General features: G+C 41.1%; 1 protein-coding gene across 4 annotated transcripts in view; it reads left to right on the top strand.

Annotated features, from left to right (window-relative positions):
* slc39a10 (solute carrier family 39 member 10) overlaps window positions 1-12,224 on the top strand; it is a 59,185-nt gene that overhangs the window by 2,508 nt on the left and 44,453 nt on the right. The gene's annotated exons all lie outside the window — the stretch shown is intronic.

The raw sequence follows: 12,224 nt of genomic DNA, 5'->3' as shown, positions 1-12,224 counted from the left end.
AAATGATGATATAGCTCATGACCAAGATTGAGTATTCACAGCGTACATTAAGTGAACAATTTGGCTTTCACAAGTCTTATCATGGAAAGGATTTGTCATGTGCATGCAACATGTGCTTCAAGATTGGGAGGTGTAGTTTACAGTAACACTAACAATCAGATTGGTTTACAAACAAAGCACTATTCCAACACAAAATGTGGTTGCCATAGCAGCAGCTTGCAAGTTTGCATTCAGTAATAATTAAGTTTGTGGCTGAAATTCTAATTTGGGATATTGGGGGGACAATTTGCAAACAAATCTACACTTAAGTAATTGGAGAAAAGACGAATTTGCTTAAAATGGTAAAGACAAGATTCTACAGATGCTGGAACTGGTTTAAAGTAAGGCATGTTATGTGTATGATTTTTTTTGTATCCAAAGATTAAATATGGGTGCCATCTTCAAGTGACATAAGATGATCTGCACTTCCAGATATAATGCAGTTCTTTCTTTGAATTTGGTCATTTTGTCCCTCTATCATCATTATCAATTCCTGTGTCCACACTTGTAATTAAAATATTGTATACATTTGTCTCTATAATTGCACTATGTTCAGTGATGTGACCATGAGAGATTACAGATGAAATTGCTGGGTTTTTTTTGCAATTACATACTCATCTTGTCACCATTCAGGGACACCTGCTCTTACACTTCCTCCCTCACCACCATTCAGGGCCCCAGACAGTCCTTCCAGGTGAGACGACACCTCACCTGTGAGTCGGCTGATGTGATATACTGTGTCCAGTGCTCCTGGTGTGGCCTTCTATATATTGGTGAGACCTGACGCAGACTGGGAGACAGTTTCACTGAACGTCTATGCTCTGTCCGCCAGAGAAAGCAGGATCTCCCAGTGGCCACACATTTTAATTCCACATCCCATTCCCATTCTGATATGTCTGTCCATGGCCTCCTCTACTGTCAAGATGAAGCCACACTGGTTGGAGGAACAATACTTGATAGTCTGGGTAGCCTCCAACCTGATGGCATGAACACTGATTTCTCTAACTTCTGTTAAGGCCCCTCCTCTGCTTTTCACCCCATCATTTATTTATTATTCTTTTACCCTTTTTTCCCTCTCTGCCCCTCTCACAATCACTCCTTGCCTGTTCATCTCCCTCTGGTGCTCCCCTCCCCCTTTCTCCTTAGGCCTCCCGTCCCATGATCCTTTCCCTTCTCCAGCTCTGTATCCCTTTTGCCAATCAACTTTACAGCTCTTAGGTTTATCCCTCCCCCTCCTGTCTGCTATCATTTTGGATTTCCCCTCCCCCTCCCACTTTCAAATCTCTTACTATCTTCTTCAGTTAGTCCTGATGAAGGGTCTCGGCCCAAAACAACTGTACTTCTTCCTATAGATGCTGCCTGGCCTGCTGCGTTCCACCAGCATTTTGTGTGTGTTACTCGTGCTATCTAGTGGGTATAAGTTAATGGCAGTATTGCTTTATTGGGAATTCTTTACCTTATAGGACAGTAAGAATTTTAAATTATAGATTGCAGAAGTGCAAATGTTATTGCAGGTTGGTCTGGTATGAAAATTGAGCAAGTTATTTAAAACAAAAAATGCATTCACAATTTTGAACTATGGCATTGCCAGTTTATCATGGGTTAGTTTAGCTGGGCTGTCCAAGAAGGGACCAGCTTCAGTGATTTTGCTGATGTCCCCTTTTATTCTGTAGCATTGTCTTGGGTTAGAGTAAGGGTTTTTTGTTGCTATGTAGTGAGCCTGCATCCATTTTCTGCTTCAATTGCAGACAAAACTATGCTTGACTTCATTTCTTCCATGATGTCAACTGTCCTCTGGATGGATATTTTTTCAGAACAAGTGGTAGTAATGTTTCTTTAAATCAAAGACTTCATTGTTATTTGCACCACTCCTAAGTGACTTTGCGTTGTTAGGTTTTAAGCTTTTTCTAATCAATTTCAATTATTTTTTTAGATTCCACAATTGGAAATTGATACATATACAGGTTTCCCCCACTACCTGAAGGTAGAGCATTCCTATGAAACAGTTTGTAAGCCAAAATGTCGTAAAGCGAAGAAGCAATTACCATTAATTTATACGGGGAAAAATTTTGAGCGTTCCCAGACACAAAAAATAACCTACCAAATAACACATAAAACCTAAAATAACATGAACATATAGTAAAAGCAGGAGTGATATGGTAAATATACAGTCTATATAAAATAGAAATATTGTATGTACGGTGTAGTTTCACTTATCAAAATCGGGAAGACAGCGAGACAAAATTGATGTGGAGAAAAAAATCGGCACGTACGCGCATGCGCGTACAACTGCCCGCACAAGGCATGGTAGTCTTTCTCGGGGTAGCACACATATAAAGCGGGCATTTTTTTTTAGTTAAAGTGAACGTTCGAAAAACGGGGCCACCTGTATACAGCAATTACAACAGGATACTTATTTTTCATTTGCATGGTTATATTATTTAGCAACAGTTTTAATAGAATGAAACAATGAGGGATGTACCCACTTCTGACAACATTTAAGTGCCTCATTGTATCAGACTATTGGCTGTATCTGTGTGTTGAAATACTCATTTCAGCATATCCACTAAAACTCTTAAAATTTAAGTTCTTTTGTGTAGATTTTTTTAAACTACAGCTCAATGTCTGTCCCAATTACTTCAAGGTTGTGTTCGTCATCCAGTATTAATTACTACTTCTGGCATTGAATTCATATCTGCAAATCTATTGTTATGTTCTACCCATTATAATTGCTCCATTAAAAACATCTCCAAATTCCATCTTCTAACCATGTTCAGTAATTCCATTCTATATATGTTGCATTAAATCTTCACTTGAATTAGGAGTTAACATTGCAAAATGTTCTAATCATTTATCACATTACTGAGTGTGCACATTGACTTTTTGCAAACAGGCTAGCGCATATCCAATTTTAAAATTGCAGTCATGTCAAAAAGTACATCAGAGCAATATAAATTCTTTGTTCCATTTTGATTTATCTGTAAAGATTGGGTCATTCCGCACAATGGCATGAGTGAGTGATTGGATTTTGTAATTAACTATAAAAATGTTTTCTCGCACATTAAAAATACTAAACGGATGCAAAAAATTTAGTAAATCTTACCAACTAGAAAACGTGATTTCAAGGTATATAAAATATTAGGAGGAAAAACTTGGTCAGGATGGTTTTATGGAGTTTGATGTCTGTTAAGACAGGCTTGAATTTAGGTTTAGAGAGCAAATTCTGGAACCTGATGCCTGCATGACTGAACACATGGACACCATTGGCAAGATAAAGGAAATTTGGGGATTGTAGAGAAGTTCAGTAATGGAGAAGTGCCAAGATCTTTTTGTAGGGATGTTAAGTCATTTTGAAAATAGAATCCCACTGGTAAGTGTTATACAGATTTTAAAATAAGATTTCAAAAGATTACTGCCTTGAATAGAATTAGTTGGCATTATGGGGATAGAAGTGATTGTGGTTAAGATGGGAGCTATGACTGCCTTCCTGTAGACTAGGCTTTTATCTGGCATCCCTTTTATCTATTGAATAATTAAAGAGAGAGATGACTGATGATAGCTGCTCCTGTGTTTTTTTGATAAGTGGGGTGTAGTTCATGTGCCCACCCTGTATATTTGTATCATGCATACGTTATATCAATTTACTTGTTGATTTGTAAGTAATACATATATCACATTTTCTTCTGCTTTTTGCACATGAATATTACTAATTTATCTCTACTTTTTTATCTTTTGTTGGCATTTGGTTTGCTGCCTGTGAGCCCTGCATCCAGCTCAGGTTATTTTTGCTGATACTTTGGGCCTGAAGGCAAGTGCAATTGTGGGTTGAGGAAGCCAGCAGCAAATTTCGGCAATGGCATGGCTTTGCTTTCTAGCAAAGCTGTTAAGGTTACTTTTATAATGATTAAATGCCTTTCTTAAAAAAAAATTGAATTAACTAAACACATGGGGGGGGGGAATAGTAGCAATTTTCCATTATATTGTTGGAAACATGTAGAAAACTGGCTAACTTAGAGTGCAAGGCTTCAATAGGTTTCAGTTTTATCTTGTGCAACTTCTTACCTGACTTGTTTCACCAGTTGAAGCAGTCGTACTAGCGTGATCAAGTTCAATTTGTGCTCAGCAGTCCTGGGCATGACAATTACAGTTGGTCCTCCTTATCCACGAGTTCCGTATGCACGAATTCAACCAACCGTGAATCGAGGAAACCTGGAAGTGCTGTTGCAGCACTTCTTGTTGGAACATTGTTCGCCTCGCGTTTTGTTCATTTGCTACTTTGTTCCTGTGAAAAAATGGCTCCTAAAAAGCAATTATGTGGTCAAAGCAATTCCTCAAAGTCTAAGAGTGCTATCTCTCGCCGAGAAAGTAGAAATAATTAGATCTTTTGAAAAGTGGCATTTTGCTTTCCGAAGTGGGCTGTAAGGTCGGTAAGAACGAATCAAACATTCACACAATAAAGCAGAAAGAAGCTGAAATTTGTGGAAGTGTTAGTGCTGCCCCTATAATGGCAAAAATGGTCTCTAGTTCATGATGAAGTGCTTGCGAAGACTGAGAAAGCATTAAGTGTGTGGCTAGAGGACATGTCACAGAAGCATATCCCTGTCGATGGCAAAATTATACATGAAAAAGCACTTGGTCTCCATGAGCACTACTCTGACGGGGTTGATGAGAGCGAGAGAAAAAGTTTAAAGCTAGTAAGGGATGGCTGGCTATGTAAAGTGCTACAGCCTCAAGAACATAAAGGTAATGGGAGAATTGGCATCGGTTAATGCCGAGGCCGCAGCAGCATTCCCAGAAACTCATAGAAGAGAGAGGCTACATTCCAGAGCAAGTTGTCAATTGTGATGAAACGGGCTTGTTCTGGAAGAAGATGCCCAATCGTAAGAGTGCCCAGCAGGCCCCAGTGTTCAAGGCCTGGAAAGATCACCTTACTGTGGTGCTGTGTGGCAACGCAGCCAGTCACATGATCAAGCCAGGACTCATCTACCAAGCAAACAATCCCCAGGCTCAAAACAAAAATTGCCTCCCTGTGTTGTGGCAACACAACAAGAAGGCTTGGGTGATGGTGATCTTATTCTTGGAATGGTTCCAGCAGTGCTTCATTCCTAGGGTAGTTCAGTGAAGTCAGTTTCCATACCTTGTATGGAACTCACTGCTGCAACAGTGGTAAAACATATAGACACTGTGCAGCTTCATGACTCAGTTTTTGGGCTGGTAGCACTTCTGTATTTGTATGGTAATTAAGAACCATCAAAACTAGTGTAACAATAGTGAAAGAAGCAGCATTAAGATCTGTCCCCTATAAGAGCTAAGCATTAAGTAATATCCCTTATGAAAAGTTGCTGCACAGTCAGACACAATGGGAAGTTTCCCTTCTCTGGGGTGGTAAACACCAGGAAGTTCAATATACCTGACCTTTCCATCACTCTGTTCCAGATCCTCTGCGATAAATAATCTGGTAGTGGCCATCCACCAGCTTTACAGAATTTGTAACCGGCTCGATATTGTGGTCTTCTCTTGACAAATCAGTTGTTTACCCTGACTGAATTCAGAAGTCTACCTTGAACCATTGCTGCCAAAGCTCATCCAAGTTCAAAACTGAGACCCTGTTAACTGTCAGCTCAGGCTGTGCACGGTCTCTTCCATCACCTTTGTCTCCTTTCAATGGTCCATTCACCAGTTCAACCCAATATTGTTCTAATTGATCCATTGTTAACATTGCGAATCATTTGCAACAGCTCCAATGCTTCAGGTACGTTCGTCCCTGTCAGCGGTTCATTTTCCAATTCAGTCTCTAGCAAATACATGTTTCAGCTGAGACTATCCTTGGAGGTCCCTCTGGTGTGGAATGTTCCTTCCATGGGCAGGCATACTGGTGTATAAATGTTAGGCAGTTCACAATAGTTTTCACTATCTAAGTCAGCCATTTCCAATCCTGAAACAATGTAGCTATACACTATCTTCTCTTGACCCATGGTGCTTAAGAGAATATGTCCTTTTTCCTGTGAGGCTGAGCTTGTTCATTAGGCTCACTGTGTAATTGCTGTACTCCCTTGATCTAGGAAAGCATACATGACCACTATTTTGTTGCCCTTAGACCACTTGTACTAGAAATTTGTGAAGTTTACAATCATGATTATCAGAGCCTGTAAGGCCATTAGATACCAGGGCACTACTCACTGCTGGGTCTGATTCTTTCATGCCTTGTTTTGATTCTACACCATTTCTGTTAGTGTGAATATGAAGTATTCTGGGATGCATAAAACCGCATGCAATCTATGCTGATGTCTCCTGTATGCAAATAGCCAAAGCAGATACCATTTTCCTTTAGTAATGCAATCTTCTCACTATGAGCTTTTTTCTCCACCTGAGGGGACAAATCCAGTGTCTTTTCACCCTTGCAGAACAGACAAACCCCTTTCACTGATGAGACCATTTCCCTTTAATTAGCCTTAGAATGAAGTTGTGACTTAGTTTTTGTTCACATCTTTGCTAGCTGCCAGTGATAGAGCATTCCATATATTCCCAAACACTGGGTCTGTAGCAATCTTTATTTGCCGTTCAATAAAATAAACAAATGTCGGTGAAAGTATTCTTACAATTGTGCCTTTTTCTTTGCAGTTCATGAACCACGATTTATCGTTGAGATTATAGGGCATTTTCTTTATGATTATTGACATATTGGCAGGCTTGTCCAGCTCACACATGTACTATACTTCATCCATGATACTGCAGCAGTCTCTTAAGAAAAAGACAAGTCTTGAAGAGCTTCCTCGTGTTCAGATTTGATAAGTACTCAATAAAGAGCTTTTCGCATAGAGGGTGATACAATTTTCTGTTCATTACTAAAATGTTCCTGTAGCAAAGCATTAGCTTTGACATATCCTTTCTTATTGTCCATATGCTGGCAACTTCTGACAAGTTTTTTAGGGCGATCCCTCGTGTACTGTCAAGGAAATAGTCACTATGGATGTCAGTCTTGCTTTCAACACTAAGGCCTTCATGAATGAATGAAACTGCAAGGGATTACTATTCAAGATTTGAATCTCTTTTTAAGGCAAATATGAAATGTGTTGTTGCAGTGTCAATATGGTTCTTATTTCATTTTGGTTCATTATAATATCCGAAATACGGTTTTGACCTCTATCGTCTGTGAATGTTCCCATGAGCAATTTGAGCTCTTGGATATGACTTGGGTTCAGAATGCTTCATTAGTACAGGCTGAGAGTAAACACCCTGAACTATCTCTTGGGTGTTTTGTTCCTGTATCACATACACTTGAGCAACAAATGCATCCTAACAATGTACCACTGTAACCTCTGATAGCCCTCCACACTGTCCACAACACCCCCAACCTTTGTGTCATCAGAAAATTTACTAACCCATCCCTCCACTTCCTCATCCAGGTCATTTATAAAGATCACAAAGAGTAAGGGTCCCAGAACAGATCCCTGAGGCACACCACTGGTCACCAGCTCCATGTAGAATATAACCCGTCTACAAACACTCTTTGCCTTCTGTGGGCAAGCCAGTTCTGGATCCACAAAACAATGTCCCCTTGGATCCCAGGCCTCCTTACTTTCTCAGTAAGCCTTGCATGGGGTACCTTATTGAATGCCTTGCTGAAATCCATGTACACTATATCTACTGCTCTTCCTTCATCAATGTGTTTAGTCACATCCTCAAAAAATTCAATCAGCCTTGTAAGGCACGACCTGCCCTTGACAAGGCCATGCTGACTATACCTAATCATATTATGCCTCTCCAAATGTTCATACATCCTGCCTCGCAGGATCTTCTCTATCAACTTAGCAACCACTGAAGTAAGACTCACTGGTTTATAATTTCCTGGGTTATCTCTACTCCCTTGAATAAAGGAACAATATCCGTAATCCTCCAGAACCTCTCCTGTCCCCATTGATGATTCAAAGATCATTGCCAGAGGTTCAGCATCTCCTCCCGTGCCTCCCAGAGTAGCCTGGGGTACATCTCATCCGGTCCCGGTGACTTATCCAACTTGAACCTTTCCAAAAGCTCCAGCACATCCTTTCTTAATATCTACATGCTCAAGCTTTTCAGTCTGCTGCAAGTCAGCACTACAATCACCAAGATCCTTTTCCATAGTGAATACTGAAGTAAAGTATTAATTAAGTGCCTCTGTTGGTTCCTCTGGTTCCATACACACTTTCCCACTATCACACTTGATAGGTCCTATTCTTTCATGTCTTATCCTCTTGCTCTTCAAATACTTGTAGAATGCCTTGGGGTTTTCCTTAATCCTGTCCACCAAGGCCTTCTCATGGACCCTTCTTGCTCAACTAATTAACTTTTTAAACTCCTTCCTGTTAGTCTTATAATCTTCAAGATCTCTAACATTACCTAGCTCTCTGAACTGACTAGATTTATTACAGCCTTTGTACACACGGTTCCTGTACCCAACCATAACTTCCCTGTCTCATTGGAACATACCTATGCAGAACTTCACACAAGTATCCCCTGAACATTTGCCACATTTCTTCTGTACTTTTCCCTGAGAACATCTGTTCCCAATTTAAGCTTCCAATTTCCTGCTTGATAGCCTCATAATTCCCCTTACTCCAATTAAAAGCTTTTCTACCTTGTCTGTTCCTATCTCTCTCCAATGCTGTTGTAAAGGAGTTAGAATTATGATCACTATCTCCAAAATGCTCTCCCAATGAACCTGAGCAGGTTCATTTCCCAATACTAAATTAAGTACAGTCTCTCCTCTTGTAGGATTGTCTATATATTATGTCAAGAAACCTTCCTGAACACCTAACAAAACTCCACCCCATCTACAGCCCTTGCTCTTGGGAGATGCCAATCAATATTTGGGAAATTAAAATCTCCCATCACAACAACTCTTATTATTACGCCTTTCCAGGATCTGTTTCCCTATTTGCTGCTCAATATCCCTGTTACTATTGGGCGGCCTATAAAAAACACCCAGTAAAGTTATTGACCCCTTCTTGTTCCTAACCTCTGCTCACAGAGACTCCGTAGACAATCCCTCCATGACATCCACCTTTTCTGCAGCTGTCACTATCTCTGATCAATTGAGCCACGCCCCCACCATTTTTGCTTCCCTGCCTGTCCTTTCTAAAACATCTAAAACCCGGCACTTGAAGTAACCATTCCTGTCCCTGAGCCATCCAAGTCTCTGTAATAGCCACCACATCATAGTTCCAAGTACTGATCCATGCTCTAAGCTCATCTGCTTTGTTCACAATACCTCTTGCATTGAAATAGACACATCTCAAACCGTCCGTCTGAGTTCATCCCTTCTCCATCACCTGCCTGTCCTCCCTCACACACTGTCTCCAAGCTTTTTCTATTTGTGAGCCAACTGCCTCTTCCCCGGTCTCTTCAGTTTGGTTCCCACCCCCCAACAGTTCTAGTTTAAACTCTCCCCAGTAGCCTTCGCAAACCACCCCACCAGGATATTGATCCCCCTGGGATTCAAGTGCAACCTGTCCTTTTTGTATAGGTCACACCTGCCCCAAAAGAGGTCCTAATGATCCAGAAATCTGAATCCCTGCCTCCTGCTCCAATCCCTCAGCCACGCATTTATCCTCCACCTCATTCTATTCCTATTCTCACTGTCGCGTGGCACAGGCAGTAATCCTGAGATTACTACCTTTGCGGTCCTGCTTCCCAACTTCCTTCCTAACTCCCTGTTGTCTTTTTTTCAGGACCTCTTCCCTTTTCCTTCCTATGTCATTGGTACCAATATGTACCACAACCACTGACTGTTCTCCCTCCCACTGCAGGATATCTTGGACGTGAGCTGAAACATCCCAGACCCTGGCACCTGGGAGGCAAACTACCATCCTAGTTTCTTTCCTGCGTCCACAGAATCGCCTATTTGAGCCCCTTACTATAGTCCCCAATCACTATTACCTTACTCTTCCTTTCCCTACCCTTCTGAGCCACAGGGCCGGAATCTGTGCCAGAGGCATGGCCACTGTTGCTTCCACCAGGTAGGCTGTTCCCCCCCCCAACAGTACTCAAACAGGAGTATTATTGTCGAGGAGTACAGCCACAGGGGTACTCTCTAGTACCTGACTCTTGTCCTTCCCTCTCTTGACTGTTACCAACTTGTCTGCCTTACGTAGCCCCGGTGTGACCACCTGCCTATAACTCCTTTCTGTCACTTCCTCGCTCTCCCTGACCAGACGAAGGTCATCGAGCTGCATCTCCAGTTCCCTAACGCGGTCCCTTAGGAGCTGTTGTTCGACACACTTGGTGCAGATATGGCCGTCCGGGAGGCTGGGAGACTCCAGGACCTCCCACATCTTACACCGAGCACAGAAAACCGGCCTCACACATACTACTTCCTTTCCACAATTAACACAGGTAAACCTACCTCGCCTTGTTACCACCTAAGCCCATTGAGCCAATGTCCTCTCACTCCGAATGCTGCCTGCTGGATATGGCAGTCTTTCTAACCTTTCCCCGCTCTACTGGCTAACATCACGCACCTGCGCAGTCTTGCCTCTCTTTTACCCCAAGAAGTAAAATGCCTTGGCTCCAGAAATCCTTAGTCTATGGCCAGATCAGCCATGATTTTATTTAATGACGGAGCAGGCTTGAAGGGCCAGATGGCCTACTCCTGCTTCTATTTTTTTATGTTATGTCCTGCTGGAACACTTTTAGTACTCTCCACACTTGAAGACCAGAGCATTAACTTTGGCCACCTGTGCAGCAATTTCTTCCTGCAGCTTAAGCTGCTCTTTCCTTTCCTGTAGCTGTTCCTCTTGGCTCTTCCAGCATATGTTTGTGCTTCACTAATTGTCGATGTGCTAAATCAGCCTCTGTTATAATGCGTGCAGAGTAGGGTAGTAGATGTAAAGGATTTTCTTCCTGCAGCAGAGCTTTGAGTACTGACATTTGACACACTATTCAGTTTCACATCAACTTGTGGGTCATCTGCTATATGCGCAGTCAAAACATGCCTTAGAATTTAAGAAACATCGTCTGTTGGAAGGTGAGACTTGTATTCACTTATTGTAGCAACATGACCTTCAATGTAACGTATTTAGGTTAACCATTCCTCCTGTTTTTCCTGTTTGTCCTTGAAGTATGAGATCAGTATTTAATGTTGCTTAGCAACAGCTTTACAGATTAGTCAAATCCCAGATTGCACTTGTAAGCTATGTTCCTTATTTTTCATAAGATCCTTAATTGATGGTATTAAACTTTTAATTTTGTTCACATTTGTTTTATATTCGTTTTGAAGACTTTAAATTCTACTCACCAAGCTTTGGCAGTCAGCTTAATATTTCTTTTGCCGGCTAAGGACTTCAACACCAAGCTTCAATTAATTTGTTCGTTCTCCTTATTGTGCAACTGGCATTTAATACTATCGAGCAACTGTCCCCAATGGGCAGGTGGCACTGACCATTCAAAATAGAGTTCAAACCACAAATTCACAGCATGAATCAACAAAAAGTGGCAGATAAACCTACCGCATTTGTGATTATTATTATTATTTTGTCAACAGGCAATCCTTTGCTGTAGACTGGTGCTTGTTTGCTATAACTTTTTTGTTGACAAAAATGGAGTGGCTACTTTACAAACAAACCAGAACTGCTGAGGGACTGAGTGGGGGAATTATCACTGTATGATGCACTTCCAAATAACTTGAGTTTCAAGTTGAAAAAAAGTACATCCAACTCACTCTTGCAAAACCAGCAAAGACAAACGACCTTGTTGCAAAAAAAGTAACAATACAGGTTTCCCCCGCTATCTGAAGGTGGAGCGTTCCTATGAAACCGTTTGTAAGTGGAAATTTCGTAAAGCGAAGAAGCAATTAACATTAATTTATATGGGAAAAAATTTTGTGCATTCCCAGACCCAAAAAATAACCTACCAAATCATACCAAATAACAAACTTGCTTTGAACGTGCAAGGACAAATTTATGTAAAATCAGATTTCTGTTAACCGGGTCATCTGTAATCCTTGAAGCTCTATATGCATAAGTTTCCCAGTTAAGGGCCACATATAGTTAATATGGAATGAATGGTTCCTCTGTGATGCAGAATTTCTTCAAAGAGTGACAAAGTTTAATGGGCAAGGATTGGGGGTGATGAATGCAGCATTAATTTTTCCAGGGCCTAGATCTTGTTTTAATGTATTTTGTTGTTTATGCTCTTTGGCTTTACTG

Source organism: Hemitrygon akajei, chromosome 5, assembly GCF_048418815.1.
Source record: "Hemitrygon akajei chromosome 5, sHemAka1.3, whole genome shotgun sequence".
NCBI lineage: Eukaryota > Metazoa > Chordata > Chondrichthyes > Myliobatiformes > Dasyatidae > Hemitrygon > Hemitrygon akajei.
This window is presented reverse-complemented; position numbering and strand designations above follow the sequence as displayed.